Genomic DNA, 19,942 nt, shown 5'->3' on the forward strand with positions numbered 1-19,942 from the left:
GGAAGGCACTCCTCATATTTATTGAGTAAATGAGTATCTGAAGAATTCTGTGTAGGGGGTTCAGCACATGATCCACATCTATGTTTGAGTCCCACCCAAAGGTGGGACACTCCTTAAGGATACGGAAACCATGTGAGGGTGGTCACGAGCTGTAGGAACTTTTCATGGCTTTAATCACTCTGTCCTTGACCAAATGTCAGAGGTCATAGGAGAGACAATCAAGTCACAAATCTTCATACATTTGACTTCTATATTACTTGATTTATATATTAAGCCCATTAATCCCACAACGGCCTTCACTGCATCCCACAGATTTTTCTGTTGTTGAATTATTGTTGTACTTTGTCTCCATATATTGCTCGATCTTTGTTTTTATTTGGTCATTGATTCATTGATTATTTAGGAGTATGTTATTAAGCGTCTATGTGTTTGTGGTCTTTTTTGTTTTCTATTTGTAATTTATTTCTAGTTTCATACCTTTCTGATCTGAGAAGCTGACTGGTACAATTTCAATCCTTTCAAATTTACTGAGGTTCTTTTTGTGGCCTAGTATATGATCTACTCTTGAAAATGTTCCATGTGTACTCGAGAAGAATATGCATCCTGCTGCTTTTGGATGGAGCATTCTGTAGATGTCCGTTAGGCCCATCTGTTCTAGTACATTGTTCAGTGCCTCTGTCTCTTCACTTATTTTCTGTCTGTTTGATCTGTCCTTTGGAGTGAGTGGTGTGTTGAAGTCTTCTAAAATGAATGCATTGCATTCTATTTCCCCCTTTAATTCTGTTAGTATTTGCTTCACATATGTAGGTGCTCCTCTGTTAGGTGCATAGATATTTATAATAGACATATCGTCTTGTTGAACTGAGCCCTTTATCATTATGGAATGTCCTTCTTTGTCTCTTGTTACTTTGTTTTGAAGTCTATTTTGTCTGATACAAGTTCTGTAACTCCTGCTCTTTTCTCCCTGTTAGTTGAATGAAATATTTTTTTTCCTTCCCTTTACTTTCAGTCTGTATATGTCTTTAGGTTTGAAGTGAGTCTCTTGTAGGCAGCATATAGATGGGTCTTGTTTTTTTAATCCATTCTGTTACTCTTTGTCTTTTGACCATTTAAATTTAGGGTGATTGTCTATAGGTATGTAGTTATTGCCATTGCAGGCTTTAGATTTGTGGTTACCAAAGGTTCAAGGGTAATTCCCTTACTATCTAACAGTCTCATTCAACTCACTTCGTGTGCTATTACAAACACAACCTAAAGGTTCTTTTTTTTTACCTCCTTTTTCTTCCTCCTCCATTCTTTGTATGTTATGAATTATATTCTGTACTCTTTTTCTATCCCTTGTTTGACATCTATTTAGTCTTAGGAATACTTCCATCTATAGGAGTCCCTCCAAAATGCACTGTGGAGGTGGTTTGTGGGAGGTAAATTCTCTCAACCTTTTCTTATCTGAAAATTGTTTAATCCCTCCTTTAAATTTAAATGATAACCTTGCCGGGTATAGTATTCTTGGTTCAATGCCCTTCTGCTTCATTGCATTAAATATATCATGTCACTCCTTTCTGACCTGGAAGGTTTCTGTTGAGAAGTCTGATGATAGCGTGATGGGTTTTCCTTAGTATATGATCTTTTTTCTCTCTCTAGCTTCTTTTAAAAATCTGTCTTTATGCTTGATCTTTGCCATTTTAATTATTATATGTCTTGATGTTGTCTTCCTTAGATCCCTTGTGTTGGGAGATCTGTGCACCTCTATGGCCTGAGAGACTATCTCCTTCTCCAGATTTGGGAATTTTTCAGCAATTACCTCCTCAATGACACTTTCTATCCCTTTTTCTCTCTCTTCTTCTTCTGGTACCCCTATAATAGGAATATTGTTCTGTTTATATTGGTCACACAGTTCTCTCAATATTCTTTTATTCTTAGAGATTCTTTATTCTCTCTGTGCCTCAGCTTTGTATTCCTCTTCTCTAATTTCTATTCCATTTACCTTCTCTTCTACTACTTCTAATCTGCTTTTAAATCCCTCCATTGTATGTTTCATTTCAGATATGTAATTTCTTAGTGATTGAATCTCCTACTTAAATTCATTCCTGAGTTCTTGAATATTTTTATGTACCTCCATAAGCATATTTATGATTTTTATTTTGAACTCTCAGGCAGATTTGGTGAGTTTAGTTTCATTTGATCCTTTTTCTGGGGTTTGTGAGATTTTGGTCTGGACCATGTTCTTTTGATGTTTCATATTTCTGTGTGGTGCCCACTAGTGCCCAGAAGCTCCAGTCTCTGGAGCTGCTCAGCCCCTAGGGGGTCGTAGGGGAGCAGAGCTGGTGCCTGAGGGGAGGAAAGATCTGTTTCCTGATTCCCATTTGCAGTTCCTGTCTCGTGTCTGAGCCTATGGGCCACCTCCTCCATTCTTTATATATTAGGTATCTTATTCTGTACTCTTTGTTATCTGTTACTCTGTTGGGGTAGTTGATTTAGTTTTGATTTTGTTTAGTAATTAACTGTTCTACTTTCTTTACTGTGGTTTTATTACCTCTGGTGACAGCTATTACACTTTAGGAACACTTCCATCTATAGCAGTTCCTCCAAAATACACTGTAGACGTGGTTTGTGGGAGGTAAATTCTCTCAGCTTTTGCTTATCTGGAAATTGTTTAATCCCTCCTTCAAATTTAGGTGTTAATCTTGCTGGATAAAATATTCTTGGTTCAAGGCCCTTCTGCTTCATTGCATTAAATATATTATGCCACTCCCTTCTGGCCTGTAAGGTTTCTGTTGAGAAGTCTGATGATATCCTTTGTATGTGATCTTTTTTCTCTCTTTGGCTACTTTTAATAGTCTGTCCTTGTCCATGATCTTTGCCATTTTAATTATCATATTTCTTGGTGTTGTCCTACTTGGGTCCCTTGTGTTGGAAAATCTGTGTACCTCCATGGCCTGAGAGGCTATCTCCTTTCCAGATTGGGGAAGTTTTCAGCAATTACCTCCTCAAAGACTCTTTCTATCCCTTTTTCTCTCATTTCTTCTTCTGGTACTCCTATTAAACAAATATTGTTCCATTTGGATTGGTCATACAGTTCTCTCAATATTCTTTCATTCTTAGAGATCCTTTTTTCTCTCTGTGCCTCAGCTTCTTTGTATTCCTCTTCTCTAATTTCTATTTCATTTATCATATCCTCCACCATATCTAATCTGCTTTTAAACCCTTCCATTGTATGTTTCATTTCTGATACTTGGTTCCATAATGATTCGATCTCTGACTGTAATTCATACCTGAGTTCTTGAATATTTTTCTGTACCTCCATGACCATGTTTATGGTTTTTATTTTGAAATCTCTTTCAGGAAGATTCATGAGGTTGATTTCATTTTGCTCTTTCTCTGGTGTATTTATGATTTTGCTTTGAACCAGGGTCCTGTAACGTTTCATATTTTTATGTGGCACCCTCTATTGCCCTGATGGTGCCTGGTGGGAGGAAAGAGCTGTTTCCTGCTTCCCAGCTGCTCTGTCTCCACTGCCAGAACCAGTGGGCCGAGCACACAGGTATAAGCCTCTGTGCTTTGTGTGTGTAGCTGCTGTAGGCGGGGCTTCCCTCTGGCTGGCCTGATGCCATGACAGGGTTTGCGGTTTTGTGAGCCAGGTGTGGGCTGACCAGGAGGAAGGTGCAGCAGGCTGTGTATCATGGAGGGAGACCTTGGAGCTGTGTAGCCAGCCAGGTGTCTGGAACACCTCAAGACAGTGAAAGTTCCCACCATGCTGGGCAGAGTGCACCCGAACAATTTTGTCTACCTGTCCTTTCTCCTGAGCAATACGCTCTGTGCAGTCCTTGATCCTTTAGCAGCCCTCTCGCTGTTAGGAAGTCTCTCAGACTGCCCGCCTTTCTTCTGTCCCAGAGCAGCCCAATATGGATCCCTGTTTTCCACAAGTGGCTGGAATCTCAGTCTCTCCAGGTATTCTGCCTGTCTAAGCTTTCCAACCCCCCTAATCTCCAGAGCACCATGTAATGTAGGTTTGGGCTCCCAGAGCAGATCTCCAGAGCTAGGTGTTCAGCAGTTCCAGGCCTCCACTCCCTCCCAGCTATTTCTTTTCCTCCTGCCAGTGAACTGGGGTGGGGGAAGGGCTTGGATCCCACTGAGGCATGGCTTTGGTTCGTTATCCTGTTCCGTGAGGTTTATTCTTTTCTCCAGGTATATGCAGTCTGGGACAGCCTTCTTTCCTGTTGCTCTTTCAGGATTAGTTGTATTAATTATATTTTCATATTATATGAGGTTTTTTGGAGTTGGCGTCTGTCTCACGTCTCATGCCGCCATCTTTAATCCTCTGCCCCAGATTTCTTTTTTTTGTGAGTTTTAAATTATGGATAGAATTTCCTTAATAGTTAGGGCTATTCAAATTATCTGTTTCATATCAGGTGATTTGTGGTATAGTATTTTTTGAGTGATTTTTCCATTTCATCTAAGTTATCAAATTTATGTGTGAAGAATTGTTTATGTACTCTCTTTATTATCTTTTTGATGCCTGCACAGTCTGTATCAATATTTTTTGTTTCATTCTTGATATGGTAATTTGTGTCTTTCCTCTTTTTTTTGTCAGTCTTGCTAAAAGTTTGTCAATTGTATTGATCTTTACAAAGTCTCAGCCCTTTATTTCATTGATTTTTATCATTTTTCTGTTTTCAACTTCATTAATTCCTGTTCATTTCTATTATTGCCTTCCTTCTGCTTGCTCCGTGTTTATGTTGGTCTTTTTTTCACTCTTTTCCTTTTTAAATCAAAATAGAATTGACATATAACTTTGTGTAAGTTTAAGTTGTACACACCTTAAACTTTGATTTGATACATTTATATATTGCAATACGATTACATGAAAACATTGTATTGATGTGATAAATTTATATATTGCAATCTGATTACCAACATAGACAGAGGTAACACCTGTATCACATCAAATAAGCATCATTTCTTTTTTGTGGTGAGAACAGATAAGAGCTAGTGTCTTATAAACTTTGAAGTGTATAATATGGGATTGTTGGCTATAATTGCTATGCTGTGATTATAATCCAGCTCTCCAGGACTTATTTATCTACTAGTTCCAAGTTTGTACCCTTAAACAACATATCCCCAATATAGAATGTTTTTCTAAGTTTTAGAGGTGTAGGGTCTTAGATATTTTTATTTGAGATGTTCCTTTTTCAAATGTATGCATTTTAGTGTCATATATTTTCCTTTTCAGCACTGTTTTAGATAAGTTCTAAAAAATGTATGTTCATTTTCATTGAATTCATTGTATTTTTTATTAAGGTTTTTTAAATTAAGGTATCATTGATATACAATCTTAAGAAGGTTTCACATGAGCAGCATTGTGGTTTCAACATTCACCCATATTATCAAGTCCCCCTCCACCTCATTGGAGTCACCATCTATCAGTATAGTAAGATGCAGTATAGTCATTACTTGTCTTCTCTGTGCTGTACTGCCTTCCCTGTGACCTACCTATATTGTGAGTGCTAATTATTATGCCCGTTATGAATTTATTTTATTTTTAAATTTGAGAATTCCTCTTTGAACCATGGATTATTTAGAAGTATATTGTTTAGTTTCCACATGTTTGGAGATTTTCTTGTTATCTTCCTGTTACTGATTTCTATTTTGATTACAGTGTAGTCAGATAACATACCTTGTATGATTTCATTTCTTCTAAAATTGTTGAGATTTGTTTTATGGCCCAAGCTATGATATATTTTCCATGGACACTTAAAAGGAATGTGTATTCTACTGTTGAAGGGTGGCTATAAATGTCAAATTCTGTTGAGTTATTGTGTTGTTCAGTTCTTCCATATTCTTACTCATTTTCTGTTTACTTGTTCTGTGAATTATTGAGAAGGGGTGTTGAAGTTTCCAAGTATAACTTACTTCTCCTTTCAGTTTGATCAGCTTTTGCTTTTGTGGTTGCTGCATATACATTTAGGATTTCTTTGTCTTTCTGGATAGATTGACATTTTTTTATCATTATATGTCTCTCTCTGTCTCTAGTAACTTTTTTCTCTGAAGTCTACTTTATCTGATATTAATATAGCTACTTCTGCTTTCTTTTTTCTCCAGCTTTATTGAGGTATAATTGACAATACTTCTGCTTTCTTTTGGTTAATATTTATGATACAGTTTTCTCCATTCTTTTACTTTCAACCTGCCTATATTGCTGTATTTGAAGTGACTTTCTTTTAGATACCATACAGTTGGGTCATGTTCTTTCTGCCAGTCTCTGTATTTTAATTGATGCAGTTAAATTATTTACATTTAATGTAATTAATGATACATTAGGCCTTACCTCTGCTATTTTACTTTTTATTTTTTGTTTGTTCTCTCTGTTATATTTTCTGTTTTATTTTTCCCTGTCTTCCTGTCAGTTACTTGAACCTATTTTAGAATTCCACTTTGATTTACCTATAGTGTTTTAGAGAATATCTCTTTTCATATCTTTTTTAATAGTTGGTCTAGGAATCACATCATATACACATAGCTTATCATTGTCAGTTGCTGTCATCTTTTTGCCAGTTTGAGTGAAATGTTGAAACCTTGCCTCCCTTTATTCCCCTTTTCTGTCCCCTATTTATAATTGTTTTAAATATTTCATTTACATGCATTTAGAACCATATTTAAGCTACTGTAATTTTTTGCTTCGGCTGTTAAACATAATTTAGAAAACTCAAGAGGAGAGGGAAAGTCTGTTGTACTTACCCATATTTTGTTTACTGTGTTCTTTCTTCTCTATAGTGTTCTAAGATTCCTTTTTTTATTTTTTATTTTCTGTTTGGGGAATTTCCTTAAACCATTCTTTTAGGGTAGGTCTGCTGGTGACAAATTCTATTAGTTTTCTTTTATCTGAGAGTATCTTTATCCTTCATTCTTGAAGGATATTTTCTTTTTTGTTTTGTTTTGTTTTTCATTATTATTTGTTAAAGTACCCTTAATATACAATCTTGTGTTGGTTTCAAATGTATATCACAGTGGTTCAGCAGTCTCTATGATCAACTTATATTGTGATTGTGAATTATTGTGCCCTTTTATCTCCCCTGTCCCCTCCCCTCCTCCTTAGTAATCATTAGTCACTTCTCAGTGTCTGAGTCTAACGTTGTTTTGTTTCTTCTGTTTTGCTTTGCTTTTATATTCCACAAATCAGTGAAATCATATGGTATTTGTTTTTCTCCACTTGGCTTATTTCACTGAGCATAATACCCTCTAGCCCCATCAATGTTGTTGCAAATGGCAGGATTTCTTTTCTTTTTATGCCTGACTAATATTCCATTGTATGTATGTACCACATCTTCTTTATCCATTCCTGTGCTGATGGACACTTAGGTTGCTTACATATCTTGGTTATTGCAAATAGTGTGGTCATAAACATAAATAGTGTGTACATATATCTTTTCAAATCAGGGATTTTGTCTTCTTTGGGTAAATTCCTAGGAGTGGAATTACTGGGTTGAATGGTACTTCTATTTTTAGTTTTTTGAGGAATCTCCATACTGCCTTCCACAGCAGTTGCACCAATTTACATTCCCACCAGTAGTGTAGAAGGGTTTCTATTTCTCTTCATCCTCTCCAGCATTTGTTGTTTTTTGTCTTTTGGATAGTGGTCATTCTAACTGGTGTGAAGTGATATCTCATTGTGGTTTTAGTTTGCATTTCCATGATGATTAGTGATGTGGAGCATCTTTTCTTTCTTTCTTTTTATTGAAGTATCATCAGTATACAATCTTAGGAAGTTTTCACACGAACAACATTGTGGTTTCAGCATTCACCTATATTATCAAGTCCTCCCCTCCCCTCCACTGTAGTCACTGTCTATCAGCATAGTAAGATGCTACAGAGTCATTAGTTGTCTTCTCCATGCTGTACTGCCTTTCCTGTGACCTGCCTATGTTGTGATTGTGAATTATAGTGCCCCTTAATCCCCTTCTCCCTCCCTCCCCAGCCACTCTCCCTAATCCCTTCCCTTTGGTATCCACTAGTCTCTTTTTTGAGTCTGTGAGTCTACTGCTGTTTTGTTCCTTCAGTTTTGCTTTGCTTTTATACTACACAAATTAGTGAAGTCATTTGGTACTTGTCTTTCTCTGCCTGGCTTATTTCACTGAGCATCAACCCTCTAGCTCCATCTATATTGTTCCAAATGGTAGGATTTATTTTCTTTTTATGGCTTAATAATATTCCATTGTGTATATGTACTACCACCTCTTTATCCATTCATCTACTGATGGACATTTAGATTGCTTCCATATATTGGCTATTGTAAATAGTGTTGTGATAAACATAAGGGTGCATATGTCTTTTTGAATCTGAGAAGTTGTTTTCTTTGGGTAAATTCTTAGGAGTTGAATTCCTGGGTCAAATGGAATTTCTATTTTTAGTTTTTTGAGGAACCTCCACAAAACTAGTTTAACTATTGCTTTCCACAATGGATAAACTAATTGACATTCCCACCAACAGTATAGGAGGGTTACCCTCCTGAAGGATATTTTCACTGGATATATGATTTTGTATTGAAAGTTCATTTCTTTCAGCTCTTGAGAACTTTATGTTATCTCCTATGGCCTCCATGTGTTTTGATGTGCAAGCTACTGTCATTCAAATTGTTTCTGTAGGTAAGGTGTCATTTCTTTCTCATGGCTTTCAATATGTATTTTTTAATCTTTAGTTTTCAGAAGTTTAATGATGTGTCTGAGTGTGGTTTTCTTTGGTTTTATACTGTTTGGGGTTTGCTCAGGTTTTTCAATCTGTAAATTTATGTCTGCCAAATTGAGAAGTTTTTAGCCATTATTTATTAATGTACTTTTAAAGCCTTATCCTCTTTGACTTTTCCTTCCTGTTTTCTGATGACATGAATGTTGGTTCTTTTGTAATGGTCCCACAGATCCCTTTGGCACTTATTTTTTTCCAGTCTGTTTTGTCTGTGCTATTTAGATTAGGTGATTTCTATACTTCTGTGTTCCATTTCACTGATTCTTTTCTCTATCACCTCTCCTCTGTTGTTGAGGCCATTCATTGAGTTTTTAATTTTGGTTATTTATTTTCCAGATTTAAAATTTCCATTTGGGTCTTTATATCTCCTTTATTTTTCCTGAGACCTGCTCATTGAAGCATTTTTGTGATGGCTGATTAAAAATCTTTGTTGGATAATTATCTCTGTTACCTTAGTCTTGATTTTTTTTCATTCAGTTTGAGATTTTTCTGGTTCTTGGTATGAGTGATTCTCAGCTGAAACCTAAACATTTTTGATATTATGTTATGAGAATCCTGTTCTTATTCAAACCTGTTGTAGCTGGCTTCCTCTGATTTAACTCTAGCTGGGGAAGAGAGGGTGCCACCTCATTATTGCTAGATGGGGGGGAGAAGTCCAGGTTTCCCATTTGTATTCCCTTGACACCCAAGGTAGAGAGCTCCTCATTACTTCTGGGCAGTGATGGAGTTTTTAATTTTGGTTATTTATTTTCCAGGTCTAAAATTTCCATTTGGGTCTTCATAGCTCCCTTATTTTTTCTGAGACCTGCTCATTGAAGTATTTTTGTGATGGCTGATTAAAAATCTTTGTTGGATAATTATCTCTGTTTTTTTAGTCTTGATTTTTTTTATTTCAAAGTTTGAGACTTTTCTGATTCTTGGTATGAGTGATTCTCTACTGTTTGCCCTAATACCTCCCCAGGTGGGAGAGGTAGTAGTGGCTAATTGTTGCTTCCTATTACCTCTAGGTGGGAGGCTTGGCTTGCTACACGTTGGTAGTGGTGAAAATTCTGACTCTTCACTAGGCCTTTTCTGAACTGTTTTAGCAGGACAGAGGAAGGATGCCTCATTACTGCTGATTTGTGGTGAAAGCCCAGGTTCCCCATGTTTTCTCCACTGACGGCACTGAGTGAGGAGACTCATTACCCAGAATGGATGAGCTTTAGTTCCCCACTTGGTCTTTTCTGATACCAGCCTGGTGTTGTACAGATGTAACACCTTGTTACAACCAGACAAAAACAGAAGTGTATGCTCCACTTGGTGTTTGCTGATGGGATGGAGTTTGGACCCATAGTTTTTTCCATGATGCTTGGCTGAGTGAGGTGGTTATTATTTAACAGTTTTCTGTCTTGCTAGGTTGTCCCCTTCCTGGTCCTTTGACTAGAGAAAGCAGGCTTTCTTGGAGCCACCTTTTTCTGTGCCCATTGGCATTTTGGGGTTGCCGGCTTCTCCAGCACCTCGTTTGGGATATGTGAGGTAAAAGGAAAATAAGGGAATCACTGCTGTGATGTTCTGTAGGTTCTGAGGTCCCCTGCTATTCTGCCTTCTCTCCAACTGGTACTCTTCTCTTCTTTGTTTTTTTTTATCTAGTGTCCAGGGTTTTTAGTTTTACCGAACAGGAGGAAAAGGGAAAAGTATATTTCCTATATTTTCCTGGAAGCAGAAGTCAGCTTACTTTTTCTTAAGAGAAAAAAAATAAAGTATTCATTTCCAATTCAGATAAAATTGCATAATATTTATTTCTTATGTATCTTTTTTGGTGGCAGGGTCATAATGCCATTTACATAATTACTTTCTTGGTTTATCCTATAATATAAAAAAATAATGGGAGGATAAAGTAAAACTAATAAGAATGGTTGCCTTTTCCTAAAAAAATAAGAAACATTGAGAATGTTACATAAATAGTTTTGCATATTCAGGAATAATTTTCTACATGATTTTAATTGTGACATAGCATTCCATCCTTTGAGCATTTGCAGTGGCAGTTGTTCTCATTATAATTAGCTATTTGGGTGTGAAATTCCTGTTTATTTCTTTATGCACATCCGTGAATATTGGTAAAAGATATTTTTCTAGAGGTGGAATTTTTGTGTTATAGGAGAGGGGGCACTAAATTGTAAGGAATTCAGTGGAAGATAGTGAAAAATCTTCCTCTTCACACTCCACATGGTAATACTACTTGGAAGCTGGTGATATTGAGCCATGCATGGCAACTTTCTCCTTATCAGTACCCTAACCCTCCCCAACTCTTCCTTCCCAGATCTTCCAAAGAAGAATTAGAAATGGCCACATTCCCAGTCAGTTTTTATTTGTTCATTTCTTTACTTGTTGCTTTTGTTTTCCATGGTTTTTAGGAAGCTTCTAGGTATACATAGATAAATACTAGGGTAAAGTGAAGTAAAAAGAAAAAAAAATACCAACACAAGTTTTAGAATGTAGGCATGCTGGTTAAAAGTCCTGTGCAGCTAGAAACTTTGAATTCTAGATTTCTCTCTGATATTCTGAGAAGATATAACAGGGTAAGAAGTGCAGTCAGACACATGAATTACAATGCCCTGCAGAGAAATCAGTAATTCCTCTGTAGTAAAGATTTGCTGATACTGAGGTTCAAGAAATCTTTTGATAGATCTTTGTATAGATGGTGGATACAATATATTCAGTTACAATCTTGTTGTAAGTGCTATTACACATCTTCTGTGGCTGTTTTTCTTTTTGAAAAAGATTTTTCATTCAGTGTTTAAGGAAGATTAAAAACTATAGTATTTGCTTGCAGTTGAGTGATAAGAGAAAAGCTAAACATAATAATCATCTGATTGGTTAATTGAAAGGCATCTGACCCAGAGTCAAATTACTCAGTGATATACCAGTTACTGTGCATGGACTTGAGTTTTAGAGCAAAGTACCTCTAAACAAAACATCCCATCTGAGAGCATAGGGTTCTAGGGTCATGACATTCTACATAACAAATCTGATGGAAGTAGTTGTGTCAGCACTTCACATCCTGTGTAAGGACTTTGCAATGAGCTAGTTGTTTATTTTTTATCAAAGTATCAATGATATACAATCTTGTATTGGTTTCAAATGTACAACACAGTGGTTCAACAGTTACCATATTATTGAATCCTTGCTCCCTCTAGTGCAGTTACTATCTATCAGCATAGGAGAATGTTACAAAGTCATCGACTGTATTCTCAATGTTGTATTACTATCCCCATGACCATCTTATACTGACTGTGAGTTATTGTGCCCCTTTATCCTCCTCCTTCATCCCCAGCTAGTTGTTTTATCTCTTGACTCTTCCAAGTTAGACAATTTTAAACCAAACCCACTAAGTACGTTTAAGAGACACTTTATGGATTAGTTGCGCAACAAAGCAGTCCTGCTTCTGCAGTAGAATTTTAGTTGAATTAAAACATGAGAAACAATGATTATTGCACATACTATATTAGTGTCACTACACACTACATCTGTTGAGTAGATTTTGCATTCCAAGTGTTTTTCATCACTATCATCATGAGTCCTTAAATTATCTCCCTTCCTTTTTGAAGTCTTCCCTGTGCTTTTCTGGCACTCTTTACTGGCTGGTTCTCTTTTTTTCTGACTGGCTAGATGGGGGTACAGTTTGAGTTTGTCATGATGTTGTTCTCGAAGTCTGTGCAGGAGAAGCATTACTGTAAGAATGAGAAATAAATTGCTAATTAATATCCAAATGACAAGGCATGGATAAAGTACTGTCCCTAGCAGTGTCCAGATGCCTCCACTGGAAAAGTGTACCATGGATATAGTTGGCCTTTCTGCTTGTGCAGAAAACTGCCATGTTTTTCTTGAGCATCCAGAGGTAACTCATTTATAAAGGAAGACCCAATGATCAGGAAGACAGAATTGAATTATTGCAATAGTGTTTCCTTCTCTTCCATAAGATTCCCTCTTGAATTCTACTTCTGCCTGTTTTCAGCAAAGCAACAGCTCTGGCAGCTTCTACATTTTCCTTTGTCTTTGTGAAAGGAGCAGCACTCCCTGCCTGGTTCAATGCAATCTGCTATTTTACATGCCCTTGAGCTGCCTTATATTTTGCGTTCTCTATTTCTTTGCTCTTACATGCTGTTTGTCAACTCTTCTTTCTTTCTTTTAATAGTCAGCATCTTTTTCTCTAGTTTTTCTCTTTCTAGAAGTGTTACTGGGTTCAAATGAGGGATGAAAGAGAGACTAAACTTTCTTACTGGCTCCCATTTGCAACTTACATTTCAATGTTAGTGAGTGCATCTTTTGGTGTGGATTTTAATGGCAACAGAACTTTTTGAGAATGCTTCTGTCACTTTCTCATGTTCCCAACTTGCAGCCATCTGTGTAGACCGCTCATCATCACCTGTCATGAACACCATGAAGACCATGCCGCTCCTCTCAGGCAATGTGATGGCAACTTGAATGGTGCCCTGGAGCCACAGCATCACTCCCTTCTCCTCTTCTGTCTGTTATAAGGACATATCTCATTGGATTTAGGGTCCACTCAGGTAATCTGGGAAGACCTCAACTCAAAATCCTTACCAACATCTGTAAAGAGCCTTTTCCTAAATGAGGTAGAATTCACAGAGTCTGGGTGTTAGCATGTGGACATATTTTTGTGGGGCCGCTATTCAGCCCACTACAGTCTACCTTCTGGTCCCCAAATTCACATCTGTTACACTTACAGAATACATTCACCATATTGCAACATACCCTAAAGTAATCTTAAGCCATTATAGCATCAACTCTAAGTCCAAAATCTCATCTAAGTATCATCAGCTCAGAAAACCCCAGATCATATTTAAATCATCTAAATCAGGTATGGTTGGGGTGAGACCCTAGGTGTGATTCATCCTGGGCAAACTTCCTTTCAATCTGTTGATCTGTGAAACTAGAAAACAAGTTATTTACTTCGAAGATACAATGGTAGAATAGGCATAAGATAGACATTCCCATCCCAAAAGGGGAAAATTGGAAGGTGTAAAGAGGTCACCGCTCCCAGGCAAGTTTGAAATCCAGCAGGGCAATTCCATTAGGTTTTAAGGCCTGGAAATAATCTGCTCTGGCTGGATGCTCTCCCCTGAGGACCATAGTGGTTTCATTTGCTGGACCTATGGCAACACGTGCTGCCCCTTCACTTGCACTGCCTGAAGTGGCGCCACTGGCCTGTGCCTCTGGACCCACACCTCCACTGTCTTGACTGCACCCAAGGCTGTGCCCTTGAAGTCACTCTTCCTTTTTCTTGTAGAATAGCAGTTGTTTACAGCTAGGTAGGTCTGTTACTGGCAGAATGCATTGTGTTTCCCCAATTCTTGTCTTCTTGAAGGAAAGAATTCAATCAAGAGATAGACTTAGGACAGTTTTAAACAGCAGTAGTTTATCGAACGAAGTGTAAGTATACTCTCAAGAAGTGTGGAGTGCAGGCTTTCTGGAAACCAGAAGCATCATTGCTATGAGGGTTAGGTTGGCTTTTATTTTTTCTTAAGATACAGGAAGTCCTGACCTGCATTTTAGGTCATTTGATTGACAGGTTAATTGGCAGCTCTAGGTTATATAACCTTTCCCTCAGTGCTCAGGCACCTTACCATAAGTAAATGAGATCCACAGTGGGGCCAAAACTGCAGTGCTAATTAGATTTAGATGTTATTTTAATGAGGTGGGGTTACTTTTGGGCAAGGCCTTTAGATCTTGTGCATGCCCTGTAATCAGGGGAGCCCCTGTGGTCCTGGCCCCCTTGACAGTCTAGGTGTCCTTGACTGTGGAACTGAGCAGTAAGGAGGGCTTTGGGGTTGGCCAGGGAGGAGCCTTCCTTGGTGATGGGCTGGCCCCCTTCTCCTGCTTATGTTCTAACTAACTGCCCACTGACAGTTCCGTTAGCCCTTTTCCTGCTTAAAATTTTGGAAGTCTCACAGCCTTCTCTCATTTTGTCCTTTATCCTTTTCAGTTCAAGTTGACAGTGTTTCTATCAAAACATTCTCAAAAGCCTTGTGACTCTTCTGTGTATGTGCCCTTTAGACAAATGGGACCCCACAGATATTTACTGGACATTCCCATCTCTATTTCTGGATTCTGCTTGTGATGATTTAGTGGATCCATGAGTCACATACTTAATCTTTTCAGAAGATTGTCTAGCCACATGCTTAGTTTTCTCTCCATAGTACTAGTCCCCAACAGTGAGTTTTCTCATTTTAGCATTCTTTACAATATAGATAGGGTGAGAATATACCAAATCATCATGTGTTGGTTCTTTTTTGCTTAATAGTTCCTTACTCAATACATGTCTTTTGTCTCTCCTTTTACTATAAGCAGCAAGGCAACACCAGGCTATACCTTCAATATTCCACTTCAAAACTGTCAGCTAAATATCCCAGTTCATTCCTTAAAAGTTCTGTTTACCATACAACTGTAGAACATAGTTTTACCAAGTTCTCTGCCACTATATAACAAGGACACTCTTTCCTCCAGTTTCCAGTAACATGTTCTTCATTTTGTCTGAAACCTCTCCTGAAGCTTCTTCAGTGTTTCTATTTCTCTTAATGTTCTATTCATGATGATATATTTAGTCTCTAAAGTGATGGAAGCTTCCTCTACCATCTTCCTTACTTCCTCTGAGCCCTCTCCAGCAGTGCCTTTAATGTCTATAGTTTTTCCAGTAGTTCCTTCAAGGCAATGTAGGCTTTTTCTATCATACACATAAAAATTTTTCTAGCTTCTACCAGTTATTCCAAGCCAAAACCATGTCCACATTTTTAGGTATTTATTACAGCAGCATCACACTTTCCAGTAACAAAAATTTGTGTTAGTTTCCTAGGTCTGCCATAACTAATGACCACAAACTTGGTGGCTTACAACAATACAACTTTGTTCTCCCACAGTTCTAGAGGTCTGAAATCAGGGTGTTAGCATAGCCATGCTTACTCTGACAGCTCTAGGGGAACCCTTCCTTCTTCCAGCTTCTAGTGATTCTAGGCATTCCTTGGCTGTGGCTGTATCATTACAGTCTCTGCCCCTGTCTTCACATGACCTGCTCCTTGTGTCTATCTGTTCCTCATCTGTGTCTTGTAAGGACTCTTGTCATTGAATTAAAGGCCCAGCTGGGTACTGTGTATACTCAGGGTTCTACCAGAGAAATAGAGCTAGTAGGGGATATGTATGTATATATACATTAAGAGATTTATTGCAAGGAATTGGATTAAGCAGTTGTGTGAGCTGGCTATGCAAGTCTAAAATTCACAGTGTAGACCATCAGCAAAGGCAGTCTGGAAACTGGCAGGAGCTGACATTGCGATCCACAGGTAGGATTTCTTCTTCCTCATGGAAACCCCAGTTTTGCTCTTAAGGCCTTTGAACTGATTGGATGAAACCCGCTCAGATTATCAAGGATAATCCCCTTTACTAAAGTCAGCTAATCATAGATGCTAATCAATCCACACAGTATCTTCACAACATCACCTATGTTAATATTGAGTAACTGGGAACTGTTGCTAGTCTACTTGACACATAAAACTGATCACCCCGGGCCATTCCACACATATCCCACAACTTGGCACCCACACACATCTTCTGAAATCATAGTTAACCTCTAAATATAGACAATAACAAGGTCATACTTCTGCCTAACATGACACAGCTGTTGTGTACAACTGAAAACAGGCTGACTTTTCTTAGAGGAGGATGCTAAGTTCACTAAGTGATGTTTACTCTTTCTGATATATTATAACTTAAATACTGTGTTATAATGTGAATGATTATCAATAGATTTAATGGTAGATGATATGAGGGTAGGAGGGGACAAAACAGAAATATTTCTTTTAAATACACATACACACTCATAACAAAAGAAGGAAGAAATACTCATAAAAATTACAGTCATTTTTACAACTGGTCCTGTGGTCATAGCTGATATTTATAAGTACCTTCTGCTACCTATTCCATGTTCTCTTTGCCCTCAGCAAGCACCTCAGCTCGTCGTGATTCTCTATCTTGTAGCATGACCCAAACTTTCACCCCTACAGGGTCTACCTGTTAATAGACTTTCCTGGATAGGGTTGTTGTAGTTTTCCATTGACTTTAATCACAGAGCATGATGGTATGCTTTGAAGGACCTTCTATATTCCAGGCATATACAGCCTTACCTCCATTGTGTAGCAGTGGCCCAGTTTCTCCTTGGTAGTCAGATCAGTCATGCCAGCTAACACTGTAACTCCCTCCCTTACCTTGATTCAGAGGCATGAGGAGCCTGAAGTGGCTGGGAGGCAGTCTTAGGTTCTTGTTCAGTGGAATCACTGTTGTGCTCCCTGTGGGAAGCATTCATCCCTTTGAAACTAAGACCTCTACACCAGTAGAGTATAAGGTCACAGGGATGGGAAGAGAAAGTTTTGCTAGTTGATCATTAGGGTTAATAGTAAGTGGTGCCATTCCCATTTCTAACTCTTGAATTCTGGACCTGTGACTCCTGTCTATGTGAGAAAGAGCACCACATATTAGACACTGAACCAGAAGCTGTACAGCTTCCTGGAGGCCTTCGCCCCAGACCTGCAGGGAAGGGCTTACCACCTAGCTGGCACTGTAACTGAGTCTTTAGGAAGCTCTTCAGGATGGTGGGGAACATGGTGAGACAGATGGATTTTGTGAGTATGGACCCACTGCTGCACTTCATGTGTGGTGAAGTGAGTTCTTTTCTCAGAAGCAATGCTATGTGGGATACCTCAGTGGTGAATAAGGCATAATGTAAGTCTACAGATGGTAGTTTTGGCAGAAGCATTGCATGCAGGAAAAGCAAATCCATATCCAGAGTAACTGTCTATTTCAGTAAGAACCATATGCTGCCCCTTTCATGATGGAAGTGGTTCTGTGTAATTGACCTGCCACCAGATAGCTGGTGGATAACCCTGGTCAATGGTGCCATATAGGGACTCCGTGTTGGTTTCTGCTGCTGGCAAATTGTATCCAGGTCGGCCTTGGTGAGTGAGCAACTCCATGTAGCTGAGTCCGTGCATAACCTCCATCCCTGTCACCATGGTCATTTGTTCACCAGCCTGCTGGACTCCTGTCTTAGTACAAGTTACAGACCCTCATAAAAATCATGTCTGAGTGTGGATCATAAGGACTCCAAAGCACCAAGAGCTACCACTTTCTGCAATTCAGACATAGCTTACTTTTTTTCAGGCCCTATTCAAATACAGCTTTCTTTTTCATAGTTTTATTGAGAAGAGCTAGCAGTATTTGTAGATGTGGAGCATTCATCCTGTAAAATCCAGGTAACCTGATCAAGTGCTGTATGTTTCTTGCTTGTACCAAGGGTAGGCAACAGCAGTTCATTTTTTGCTGCTGGTGAGACGTCAGGAGTGGCTTCTGCCCACACAGGGTATTCCTAAGAATTTCACCATTTCACTAGGCCCTTGGATTTTTGTTAGCTTTATCAGCTAGTTTCTTTTTTTTTTTAAATTTTATTTTGGTATCATTAATCTACAATTACATGAAGGACATTATGTTTACTAGTCTCCCCCCTTCACCAAGTCCCTCCCACATCCCCATTCAGTCACTGTATCAGCTAGTTTCTGTTAATCATGTGTATCACTGTTGCATTTAAGTCAGTCTTATCTTGAGCTTCAGTTTCTGATGTTATCATGACATCACCAGTGTAGTGTATTACTGTACTTGGGATCTGCATCAAGTCCAAATCCTTTCTAACCAAATTGTGACTATTGAATTATAACAGCTGGTGAATTCAAGTAACACTATGGCAGTACAATAAATGCAAACTAGTATCCTTCCCATGTGAAACCAAACTGCAGTTGACTCTTGTTTTACACTGAGAGAGAGAGAAAAGAATTTGCAGGATCAGTCATGGAGAACCAGTCTTCTTAAGCTTTTTGTATTTTTCCACTGTTGAAACCATGTCAGGAACTACTGATGATATAGGCAATACTCATTTTTTAAGCCTTTAGTCTTAAAAAAACTGCTGTTAGTCTCCCTGAGCCCCTTGGTAGCTCTTCCATGGGCCACACAGGACTAATTTAAGAGACTTTGTTGAACTAGGACTCTTCTAACGTGTCATTAATTAAAGTAATAGCCTCTTTTTGGCTTCCATGTATTCTATACTGTTACAAAATAACAACTTGTATGGGCTCAGGTAGTTCTGAAGATTCTCATTTATCATGTGCAGTTAATACTGGCCAAAGAGTGAACTCAGATTCCTTCTGTTTTACAGTACTAGGTAGGAGAAGTGTTCCCTAGTCAGACAGAAAATACATCTCAGGAATATATTTAGATGAAGGAGATGCAACTACTTCACATAAAGCCCATTTACACATTTTTATTTTCATCCAAACTTTCACCTTAGTTGCATGAACTGTTGCATCCCTATATTCTCCTAGTCTAACTCTGGCCTTTGTTAGTACTTCACTAACAGATTTTGGGGTCATAGTGTATTATTCTTACCTGTCAAAGAGTCCTTGAAAATTTTCTTCTCTGCCCCCCTGGCCATTTTACCCACACTTGTGCAAATGGCTTTGGGTACCCAGCTGGGTGTTGAGCCTGGCTGGAGACCAGGATAAACCATGAGTCCTTACTGATGATAAAATGATTGAACAAGAGAGGAGAGAAACCTTAAGGTTCAGTGCCAATTAACAATGTGGAAAGAATGAGAGTTGGAAAACCATTTTGTAACCATTGTAGTAATAATAGAGCCAAGCAAGAATCATTGATGAATGCCAAAGCTATTTGATGAAATTTTCATGAGGAATAAAAAATTTTTTTTCTTTCTCCTTCCTAATTCTTTTTTTAAATCAAGCTATTATTGATATACACTCTTATGAAGGTTTCACACAAAAAAAACAATGTGGTTGCTACATTTACCCATATTATCAAGTCCCTACCCATACCCCAATGCAGGCACTGTTCATCAGTGTAGTAAGATGCCACAGATTCACTATTTGCCTTCTCTGTGCTACACTGTTTTCCCTGTGATCCCCCACACCATGTGTTCTAAACATAATACCCCTCAATCCCCTCCCTCCCTACCCACCCCCCCTTCCACACCCCACCCCTTTGGTAACCACTAGTTCCTTCTTGGAGTCTCTGAGTCTGCTGCTATTTTGTTCCTTCAGTTTTGCCTCATTGTTATACTCCACAAATGAGGGAAATCACTTGGCGCTTGTCC

General features: G+C 38.3%; 1 protein-coding gene across 13 annotated transcripts in view; it reads left to right on the forward strand.

Annotated features, from left to right (window-relative positions):
• The window catches only part of ZNF157 (zinc finger protein 157), an 89,498-nt gene that overhangs the window by 56,254 nt on the left and 13,302 nt on the right, over window positions 1-19,942 (forward strand). For 3 of the 13 annotated variants that reach the window (XM_073227725.1, XM_073227729.1, XM_073227728.1), the window contains exon 2: window positions 13,115-13,286. The exons of the other annotated variants lie outside the window; for them this stretch is intronic. The gene's annotated coding sequence lies outside the window, so the exon portion shown is untranslated. The remainder of the gene's footprint in view (window positions 1-13,114; window positions 13,287-19,942) is intronic. 13 annotated transcript variants of the gene reach the window in all.

Source organism: Manis javanica, chromosome X, assembly GCF_040802235.1.
Source record: "Manis javanica isolate MJ-LG chromosome X, MJ_LKY, whole genome shotgun sequence".
In the NCBI taxonomy this organism is placed as follows: Eukaryota; Metazoa; Chordata; class Mammalia; order Pholidota; family Manidae; genus Manis; species Manis javanica.